Source organism: Fistularia commersonii, chromosome 8 (genome assembly GCF_037954325.1).
Source record: "Fistularia commersonii isolate RoL2024-O1a breed Wild chromosome 8, RoL_Fcom_v1.0, whole genome shotgun sequence".
Classification (NCBI taxonomy): Eukaryota; Metazoa; Chordata; class Actinopteri; order Syngnathiformes; family Fistulariidae; genus Fistularia; species Fistularia commersonii.
In genome coordinates, this window is record NC_141291.1 from 15,160,912 (window position 1) to 15,173,365 (window position 12,454).

A 12,454-nucleotide genomic window follows, 5' to 3' on the forward strand; every position below is an offset into this window, starting at 1 on the left:
AATTTGAGCATTTTTTTCCAAGGTGGTGAACTGATTGTGTGACAAAAACACAGCCCATCAGAGATATACAGGACTGTCTCAGAAAATTAGAATATTGTGATTAAGTTCTTTATCTTCTGTAATGCGATTACAAAAACAAAAATGTCATACATTCTGGATTCATCACAAATCAACTGAAATATTGCAAGCCTTTCATTATTTTAATATTGGTGATTATGGCTTATATTTTATATCTCAAAATATTAGAATATCATGAAAAAGTAATTTTTGTTTTTTTAATTGCATTACAGAAGATAAGGAACTTTATCACAATATTCAAATTTTCTGAGACAGTCCTGTAAATAAAAAGAAACTTTACAGTGGATCATAGACGTATTATCTTATGATTCTATCCAGATGACATAATACTACATAAACAATTTTGGGGACTGATATAAAAATGTTACCAGTCTCAAATAATGTTTCAGTTGGTTTGTTAATGTCGCATGGCTGTTGGCCCCTCAGATCAAGTGCAGCAGCTTCTCCAGTTAAACTATTTTCATTTTCATGAAATAATCCATCACTGAATGAAAAAAAAAAAAAAAAGACACCAATTTCTTCAGTGACAACCATCTCCATGGCGCATAATGTGATAATTCAGCCACAGAGCTGACATGTTGTGTCTTGTATAATGTTTTTTTTTTTCTCACATGGAAAGGCTTGTTTTTCCATCTTTATTGCTTCATCTACCTTTAAAAATCTCCAATAATCATCAAGTTCAACAGCACTGATGGTTACATTTCATATAATATATTTGTATAAAAATTTCTGTATATAAACACGTACATGACGCATTTTGATACAAGCTTAAAATATAAGGGGGATAAAAGTCTCCTTAATAAAATTATCAGGTTCTAGTCTGCTTCAGCAGGCATTTGGTGGAACTATCAGGTTTTTCGGAGTAAATTAAGTTAAATCAGGTAAAGAAAAAAAGGATGTAAATTCACCTGAGGAAGATTAGTTGAATTTGACAATAGGCACTTTTATCTCGAGTTCACAAGACCATTGGGTCTCCCATTTTGAATATTATCATCAGAAACAAACCAAGTGTAAATAATTTGCTTTTCATTGTAGAGGCAGGGCGTTTCATTTCCAAAACAGCCCTGAATCTAATTATATTACATCGAAATGAGACCTAAGTTGAGTTTAAAAAGGTACAAAGGAATTCAGTGTAAGCGTGTAATTAATTTTATATTACTATTTACCCTTACGTCAGTTAATTATGATCTCTATAGAAGTCGGGACTACACACAGACACACACTGACACACACTGACTGAGTACACTAACTACTGACTACACACAGTAGTGGCAAGAAAAAGTGTGAATTTTACACACATGACTTCCTGTCCTAATCAAGGGCTTTCTCAGCCTCTATCTGAAAGATACACATGACTGACTTCTTCAGCAGGATACCTACACACTGTGCATGTGTGTGACGAAACACTGATTGCATGTGTGTATGTGTGCTTACAGAGGCTCACCAATCCAGCAGTGGAGTGGTAAAGGATATTAGGCTGCAATTGCAAAAAGATTGCAAAAAGTGACATCCTTAATAGAGAAAGATTACTGTGTGCAACATCACTTTGATTTGAGCTGCATACATTTGGCTCACACAGACAGGCCTTTGGACAGCTCTGCACTGAGAGCTCTTCAGACTTGTTGGTGTGGCCATTGTGCTTGCGTGTGCAAATGCCAATGTCTGTTAACATGAATAGAAATACTTTCGGTAGCAAGAGACCGAGATGCAAATGTCCTTCTTAGCAATAATTTTTGACTGAGGTTTTATTGTACTGTATCTGTCAGATATTTAGCGAATTGATTGACATTTTTTCCTAACTGTTTCATGCTGGTCCAGCTAAACTCAACTGACAATACAAACAGCCTGCTTGTGCACACTCAGAGGACGTGTGCAATACACTTACAGGAAGGCCTCGATTATTTGTTGGAGAAATGTAATGGACATGAGGAAAAAAAATTATGTTTTCACCACAGTCAGCTTGATCATAAATAAAGTATGCCTCTATCATTATTTGAACATTTGGCAATCACTGACACCCACCTGAACAGGAGGGTCTTTCCATCTCGAGGATTCAGCAGATTTAGATCTATGGATGCAACCCCAGAGAGGATATCTGTTGGAGAATTGTTATTATTTTCCAATCACAGTTTCGAGTCCGTTGCCTAACCTGAGTGGTTTCGGTGTTTACCTGAACAAGTGTTTTTGTACTCAAACTAAAGCAGGCAGTGAAAAATGTGATTGTTTAACATGTGTGCATTTCAGAACACCTCTGTAATAATCATATAAATTATGGTGAACCCTTGGGGGACTCTCAGTGTTAGATACATCCCAACTTTTCTTTCTATGGATACCTGGATACCGATGGATATTCTGCCCTTCAAACCAATTTACAAATCACCCTACATTTCTCAATCAAATTTTGCTTTCAGCCTACCCTGAACACCAAATTTGCAAGCATTATCAATTACTTATTCAGAATCATATGACTTAAGTCTCAGAAAGTGCATAAGCTGGGGGTGCAGATTTTGGTAAGTGGCTCATGTCCCACATGGTAAATGATTTAACAATAACTCCTCAGTGGGTATTTAATATGGCAGTAACATTAGCCCGATAGCTAGAATTACACTGTTGGGCTGGCATAAATGTGTCTTTTCTCTAATGTGACCCAGGTGGCCTCATCTTTTGTTAATAAAAGCGACTAGGCTACTATGGAGTTATTTAAAGTTCTGAGAGCTTTCGATTTGAGAGCATAACTTATTCAGTTCACTTTCAAATAATGTAATGCTCTCTCTTAAGACCCGGTCCTTGCACTCGTATATCCCCTGCTTGGACTTGGATTATCTCTCCACAAGCTCAAAATGTTTGCTTGTAGACAGTTATATTGTTGCCAGCACAAATTTCCTGCTCAAGCCTCATTGCTATTCCCAGGGCCCAGGTGTCCTCAATGTACTTCTCGATAGGCTAATCTCAGATTTTTTTAATTTATTTTTTTTATGTATCAACCCTTCTGTCTTTTAGCATTGCTATCTCAGGAACTTTTAATAATCACAATATAATACTTTGCCCATTTACGATTGATGTAATGAAACAGCGGTGTCATGCAGTGCTTGATGACAACTCTGATCTGGGTAACAGCTACTAAATTCTTGGTCAGTGTTGTGCTATATAGTCTTATCACACTACTCCAAACTTTAATTACAATTATTCATGCAGGAAGATGCCTAAATTGTATTAAGTTTGTCACATAAAATGTCTATAATGTGGAACATTTAAAACTGAACTATGCTGTAAGCTATGTTATAATGAATGTCCAACATTTCTAATGCTCATGCCATTGGTGGAGCGTGCCTCCATGTTGGTAAGCACGCGTCTGTCACTGGCGGAGGTTGCAATTAATACTATGGTTGAGAATTTGTGTCTAATTTATACCATGAATCACATGCCTTTTCAGATGGTCTGCAGCTATAACAGGAAACCTCTTCAAATAATAACTAGAAACTGCACTAACAATGTATTATATACAGGACTGTCTCAGAAATTTGGAATATTGTGATAAAGTTCTTTATCTTCTGTAATGCAATTACAAAAACAAAAATGTCATACATTCTGGATTCATTACAAATCAACTGAAATGTTGCCAGCCTTTTATTATTTTAATATTGCTGATTATGGCTTACATCTTAAGAAAACTCAAAAATCCTATCTCAAAATATTAGAATATCATGAAAAAGTTTTTTTTTTAATTGCATTACAGAAGATAAAGAACTTTATCACAATATTCTAATTTTCTGAGACAGTCCTTAAAACCTGCAATCATCAAAAACCCAAGCCTTCACTCAAAGTAAAGTTCACAGTCAATATGCATCATATCATTTGTGACTTAAATTAAAACACTGCTCTGCCTAAACATATTTAGCTTAAACAAATGACAGACTAACAACACCAAGATACAGCTACAGCACGAGAGTCAGCCTCATTCAGAAACACCATGGAGGCATGATTACTATCATATATGTTTCATCTACTATAACACTGTAATGGATATTAATTCAATTAATTTTTAGCACCTGTTTCCCCCTCCTCAGTCCTTTCAGTTTCTTCAACTGGCCTCATTCAAGCATGAACCCCTTCACAGGGGTCACTTTGTTCAAGAATTATTACTGATTTATACCCCCGGTCGTACCCTTGGTTTTTACTGAATTATTCTTGTACATGTCAAAGTCAAGTCTGTAGATGTAGGATTTCCATGTTTTGTCATTTTTATGTTGTTGAGAGACATTTCTTTTGCTCTTCATTAAATTCTGTTAAGTTTCACACAGGCCCCAGGTCGTGCTTTTGGGTTCTATCCTTCGAGACTCCTCTCTAGTCACCCTTTTGGCCAAAGCCTTGACAAGCATAGCTAAAGCTATCAATGTCCATGAACAGATTGATTCATGGCATTAAAAATAGGGGAAAAAAAGACTCACAAAAAATAGAAACTTGCCTTAGGTTCTTTGCTTTGGCAGAGGTCCATGTCAGCCAGCGATCCTATGGACTCTCCAGCTGACTGCAATGATAAGGGGTTTTTCCATAGATGTATATATGTGTTACATAGCTGTGATTGTGTTGCAAACATAGTTTGAAGTTATGAGGCAGTAAAAAAAGAAGAAAAAATGTTTTTGTGAGATAGCTATGTATATGCTTAAATGGAATGCTCTTGGAAGCAAGGGAAATACATCCTTAACAAGTCAACGATCATTTGAGTGCTTTACCAGAAATCGTCATTGTATTGGCAGGCATTTTTACAGGACTATTTTACTAAAAATTTAATAACAGCTGTTCCATGGGCAAATGGGTGATGACTAAGTGCAAGAGGAAGATGTAAATCTTAAGCTTATTATATCTGTGTGAGCAACAATAAAGGTGTTGCAAAGCAAACATTTGACCATGGATTGAAGAGGCAAATTTGAGCTAAGGCTTTTTAAATTGGGAGAGCTAGGTTTTTGAAGCAAAACACAATTTCAAATAAATAAGAAATGAGCAATCTCATTTCTCAGAGAAGGTTTTTCACTCCTAATGCTCTTAACTAATAAAATATACAATTCAAGATTCAGTTTTATTTCCTGACATTTTTGTGTGCCTAGCCAGCATGGGGCCTATCCACCCTTTTCACCCTGGAAAAAAGTGTGAAAATGAATTCAACCCCATTTTTAGGAACTGGTTCCAGACCCAATGGTGGTCTTGGTGGTGAATCATACTTTACCTTGCTCACACAGCTTTACCTCCCATACAAGCTCGAGCTTGTATTGTATTTGAGAAGCAGCTAAATATGCCAGGAGTTGGCAGCCCCAGGTCCTATGGGATAATGCTGTAGCTGACCCTAAATCTTTTCTCATCTGATGGTAAATCCACATTTTTGCAGTTCTATGTTGTTTATTGAACTGTGCCTATGAGGACCCCATGAAGAGGATACAGCAGTGAAATCCCTCGCTGCCCAGAATGACCAGTCATCAGGGTTCACCTGAATCAATTTTAGTCTGGACCTTTACCTAAGACTACCATACATTGGGGAAGACCACCAGAAGCTTCAAACAACACACCTCCGAGAATACATGGACACAACTCCTTGAACCACATTAACATGCTGTTGATCAGGAGAACATGCAGTAATAAAACTTGAAATTATTTTTTATTTCTTCTCCTGTAACACAGTCAATGTTCTAAATCACAAATGCTGTTTCTGCTCTTACAGGGTGTTAGATCTTGCCCTTAGGTCGAGAGAAATATATGTGCTGTTAAAATGTCCGCTATGACATAGTTCAGGGTCAAATGGGATACAAGTAGAAATAAAAGCATGGCAAGAAGATTTTTTTTGACAAAATTTAACAAATATTTCATTTCCCTTTAAATGCCAAAATTATGCTGACATTTCTGTATATTCTCCGAAACTATTTGAGCCAGACCACATCTGATAAAAGTTACTGAGATATAATTTAGATATAAGATAAGATATTACTGGATATAAGGGATACATAATGGTGGGTAAAACAACAAATCTATCGGCCAGAAATACACAAAATATGATCCAGTCTTCCTCATTAAAATGAAATAAAAAAAAAAAAAGTCTCCATCACAACAACCATTTCATTCAGATGGTGTCAAGTATTGTACAGTGCCAGGGGAGGAGATGTCAGTATTAAAGTCCCCCGCCTCAGGTCAAAATATTCTCAAATCCCTGCGGTGAACTATCAATATCAATCAGAAATGAAGTTTGTTAGCACAGAGCCTGGAATCTGAACAGGACAAAAGCACAGGGGAGGTCCTTTATTTAGCTAATTCTCCTCTATTTGAGATGTACATATTTCTAGTGTGCTTTGATAAGGCCTTGGGGACATGCATGTTTTAATTAGACCTGAGCAGCCCGGTTGAACAGTTCATAGGAAACTTTGAACATTTTTGCTGAAAGCCTCTCTTTTTGTGACAGGCAATGTGTAATTAGCGGCATATGTGCATTTGCATATATGCACCCGGTGACATGTTGCATCTTATTAGAATAAGTAGACATGTTTCAATGTGATATCCCTGATGTGAATACATGAATATGAGCTGCTAATTATACCAATCTTGCAAATGATCTATTTAAATATTAATTTCTTTTCACTATGCATTGTTTGCTGGGAGCTTTTTTCATCAGTGAGCGATGAGTATTTGTTTGTGTCAGTTCCACCTATGCGGCATTGGGTATTGTCCTCTCTGTGTAGCAAGCGTACATGTCTCTGCAAGTCGTTTTATGTGTGTATACATTTGCTGTCTGGATCGCGTACATGGTCTCAGGTGGAGACAAAAAAAAATATTTGAATTGTTATTTTACACACACTATAAAAGCCAATCACTAGCGCAACTTTTTATGACAGGAACAGGTAATTATATAAAATATTGCATGTTGTTTTCACCTAGCCAACAAACTTTCCTTGCTTGTTCCTGGTAATTAGATTGGACTCTTCGCAAATATATGTTTTTATTCATCCTTTTGTTTAAATGCACGGATTTGACGCAAACCTGCAAATTTACATTCGTCTTGAATGTTTCCACCATATGAACAAGGATTACAGATCCACGGTTTTCAGAAATGCTGAAACAATATCTTTTGGAGTCCTGACAGGTTCTTGCTTATTCTGAAAGCTGCACATCCACCAAACCAGGGGAGTCAGTTGTTGGAATTTAATTCCCCCAATTGGAAGTGCAACTAAAACCATGGCATTTATGGATATCTTATTGTCAGGTAATACAAATATTACTGTATTTGATCTCTGATGTCTCGGAAATGAGCGACAAATGTCAAAAACTAGATAAGGACCCTCCCAGAAAGCGTGGGAAGCATCAAAATCAATATTCAAGTAGAATCTGAAACAGGCCATGATTGAAAAGTTAACTGAGGAAACAGCATACAGGGTTATTGGAGAAACAAATATTCAAATAAAGGAGAATGTGATAGCAGGATAAACAGAATAGATAATAAAAAATAAAAAAAAAATTAACAAACGTGGAAAATTAAAGACTGAGACATAACACATTACCAAAAATGATAAACCCAACTCAATAGATCACCTAAGAAAGGGCCGCAACATTAGGGCAGGTTGGGAGCTGATCAGACAAATACCAAGGAGAGGAAACAGTAAGGCAGGTGGACTAAAGTAGGGCAGTGAAGGTGATCACTGAGGAGAGAAATCAAACCAAGATAGGAGCAAGACAAGACACCGGCACTAGGGATGACACTGTGCAAAGTAACAAAGGAAGAGAACACATCACAAATGAACAGAGGGAAATAACTAAAACAAAAAAATGAGGAAGACTCGAAGGGAGTCATGACAGACAAAAACATAGGAAACATCATACAAAATAAAACAGCAAACAATCCCTCTCGAGTACTAAACATATGAAGCAAGTAAATTATTGACCTTTACAACAGAAATGTACAAAACTGGAAATGATGTTCCAACCAACTTATGGTGGCTGATAAGAGAAAACTGGTCTGTTGAGCAAAAAATCAAACAAGACACAAATAATAAAAGAAATTTCAAAAAAGGCCATTCTCAGTTAGACATCTTCTGTTAACCAAACTTATTTTAAACTGCATATTTGAGCACCTTGTGTTTTATGTTCACCAATTTACCAGATAGAAAGGTGTTACCACAAAAAACAAAACAAATACCTTTATATACTGTTTTATGTATTGCAATCATTGTGAACCCAATTTACCTTATTCTGGTGTTCCCTGGGACATCTTAATAAATGATATATTTCTAATATCTGCTCCGCATTCATATATGAAACACAAATGAGCCTATAAAAAGTTTGTTTTCAGCATGCAGGTACAAGTGAATACATTTAAGGTTGAAAATGTAATTAGAATTCAAACCCCAGAGGTGTATGAGCCTATTGTGTTGCTGCTGATTTATTATTATTTGTTGTGTTATGGTGTGGCTTAAATTGCTACGAGCAAGAACAAGCTACAGACATGCTGCTTGTCTCTATTACTAGAAATTACATGCAAGTGGTTTTCAAATAACATGACAAAAATCTTTCATATGGTGGCGCTATAAATAGCATTGGGGGAAAAATCATTTTGAGATGAACAGCATTAATCTCAGTGCACAGTCTTGGCAAAGTGAGAACCACATTTAATTATAAATGACCAAGAGCAGTATGAAAACATAATTAGCGACTCAGCCATTACTGAATTTTTTGCCATAAGTCACCGACCATTTGCCCAGTCATCATTATAACATCAGTGCATTAATGTTAATAGGTTGACCAAAATCTTTTGGCTGACCTAAGGAATGGTCATTCACCAAATCAAACTGTCAAGATGAACATTTATTTACTCATTATTCAAGATACCCTTGATTAATGTTCATTCAGCTTATATCCTGAGAAATGTCTCATAAGTGCGCTCATGATTTCATTTACAGTATATCTGATAAAGAGGGCACATTTTCCTTGGTGGGGTTATTTATGCGTTGGCTCGCTTGACCTGATACTCCTTTAAACAGAATCAAACCATTTGAAGTAACATTTCTGATTTATGAAGATAAGAATGTGCTTGTTGCCATGCGGTGCTTTGTTTACTGATCCAGACTGAGCTGACTGACTGCGTTCCTTCAGTTGCGCGTCTGGATGATTTAAACCTGTGAGTTGAAGTTCTTTACAACACAGTTTAATTGAAAATAAGGATATTCAAGTTCTATGCTATAGTTATACGAACTCGGTCAATTTTTCTTATATTTTCATCATACTTCCAAATCATTCCATTAACTTAAAAAGACTTTTTTTCTCCCCACTTTTTTAAAGAGCACACTAACGATACATAATTATGCCCATCTTTGCTTTCCCACACTGTTTGCTGCTAAATGCAGTGGACAATGAAAAGCATCTGGACAAAGTGGAGCAGTGCTGCTGATGAACACTACTCAGCCCTAATTGCGTGCTAGTTGGGATGTAAGGCAATCACGAGGTCATCTGTTTTAAGTGGATCGTTTTTTTTGATCCTTCTTTGTGTTCTATGCGTGTGGGTGTTTGAATGTCTCGAATCAGATACCTGGTGCGATTAAGTCAGGCATAAAGAACCAGGGAAAGCAAAATGGGACTTTTTGCATGTATAAGCAGATGCAATTGCATGTGCCTACATACATAAAATGAGGTTTAATAAAGGTCTGTCTAAACTTGCGCTCCATAGCCGCAATAGTCAATCAATCCGCAAACTACAGGACATCAATGCCTTCAAACTCATTAAAATGAGCATAGCGTAACAGAGAAACATAGGCTTCGCAAATTAAGTTGTGTGTCCTAATTGTTTTCGTGTTTGTGGGCCTTTCGACAACTTCAGAAGGCATTTGTTGTTGCTTGATGTATGCTTGCTGTGCCTCAGGCAATGTTTTTTATGACCATTATTATTCAAATGAGCTAGAAATGTGTTTTGAAAGTCCTAAATCATTGAGCATGAATGGCTACCCTTGGCGTTTATAAATGACTTTCCACACAAGCAAACCTTCGCCTGCATGGCTTACTCTACTGAGCTGATTTGGGTATTTGAGTTCTGTCAACAGAATTTGTGTCAGTTGTCCATTGGCATGACAAGTTCCATTAGAAAGTTTGACAAGATTTTGTAGCACAGTTTCAGACTTTTGATAAACACCATTGTGTTGGTAAATAGAGAAGAGGGTGAAACTAAGTTCCAGTCCATAAGCAGCAGGTGAAAAACTAAATGGACTCAAATGTATATTTTCAGAAACAGTATCATTAATATGGTGACAGTACTGTGTCAAGTGTTTTTAGGGACAGAAGCTGATGGAAAACAAAACTGCAAAGCCATTAGCCCTTAAATGCGCAAAGTTAGAATAAGCTGATAACGCTATCACTGCCACATTTGTAATGTGCTTGAAACACACAAAGTTTACAGTGAAGTAAAATGGCAAAATATTCAATGCACATGAACAGATGAAATTCAAAAGAATACAGCTGTAGGGGCAGAAAAAGTAAAAAAAAAAAAAAACGAAAAAAAAACCCACTATTTTTCTGAAGATTGTAACACTTCTCATTTATAGTTGTTATAACTGCATAACTTCTATCTCCATTGATAAGATTTGCCATGTAGATATTTCTATATCAGCAAAACTGCTGAGAATAACTGTAACCAATTCTGCAAAGACAGAAGCCACACTTCTACATGTGCACGCACACATAGACATGCACTGTCCTGCAGTCCACGTCCTCACACATCCACACACATCGACACACACACACGTACATGCACACAGACACACAGACACTCAGACACACAGACCACATCTTGATTAGGTTTTCATAAAGTCTGGGACTATGCTGAGTCTGTAATTGACTTTGACAGCAGAAGCCTCCATGTCCTATGGCTATGTTAAACGAACAATTTACATCTTCATTTCAAATTCTACATGGATAAAAAGCTATTAATTACATTAGTCTGCGAAGAGTCGTTCCAGCTGTGTAGAATACATGTGTGTATCTCTGTCAGTGTGTATCTGCCATCCTTGCAAATGCACATTTTTGCTCATTTGTATATTAATTCTATCTTGCGGCCAAACAATGCCCAGTTAGTGCTCCTCTGGAGAGGAGTTTATGAGTTTAGAAAGGAGTTTTACTCACGTGTATTGCTTTGCTAAGCAAGCATACCGGCTGTGCATATTTGGGCAATTCATGGACAGAGGAATATGATTGCAATAGAAGCGTTGATGTCGAAACAATGAGCTTCAGTGTACAAAAATTGCAAATAATTGCTTCTTTCATCCCAACCCAGCCTCAGATTAGCAGTTTGGACAATGAATGGATGAATATTTAAAAACTGTATAAATAGAGAGCAAGATAACTAGAGAACAAATAGAATGATAGATAGCTCAATCAAGGAGAAAAACTTTTTTTCTCTTTGAGTGCCTCCTGACAGCATCAAAGAGTGCTTCAAGAGGCCACGAAAGTGTCTCTCTGAACATCAGCGAGAACAGAAGCATCTCTGCCATCATCTCGGAGCCATCTGCGCGACTTGGGCAAAAATACAGAAACCCTGTGTTTTCTTTGGAGCTAGGACGATCAAAGAACAACACTAACCATATAATGAAGGCACAGATGGACCTTACATGAAGTGGGGAGGGATAGAGCGAGAGAGCAATACAGTGGAATAGGGAGGGAGCGTTGTAGACAGAATCGAACTGCAAATACAACATTTTTTTTTGGAGCGAGTGACGGAGAGGTGTGCAGGTGGGGGGGGGGTGAGATGTGTTGAAAAAGTACGAGCCATCTTGTCGCATGCAGACTGCCTGCACTGAATGAGAAAGCTAAAAGGTAATTTCACGGATAAAGAGGAGGCCTAATGCATAGAGGTAATGTAGCAGGGGATGGAACAAAGGCAAACTTTCATCTCTTTAAGCTTGGATGGAGAGAGAGTGAGAGAAAGCAAGAGAGAAAGCTTTGATGCTTTGAAAATGATAATAACAATCTCAAAGTCAGCCTCAGAAGAGAATGTGCCCCCCTCACTGTGCCCCATCCCCGTCTATTCTGCCCCCTACCACTTAATATAACTGCACAATGACTGTCTAGGACATGGGCTTTGTGTGTGTTTGTGTGTGAGTAGGCTGGGAGTGGAGGTGTAACACTTAACCCACCCCCAAATTACCGAAAGAATAAACATAAAGATGATTACAATTGCCGAGTCATATCTAAGATGAAATGACTTTTATGGACACTCTCAGATCAGATTGAATTTACATACAGTTGATACATGATATATAAGAGCAAAATAGTGCAATATGAATGCCAATGATAGATTCAGGGATTTGTCAATCTCTTTCGGACATTGCTCTATATGAGAAAGAAGAACTGTGGCAAT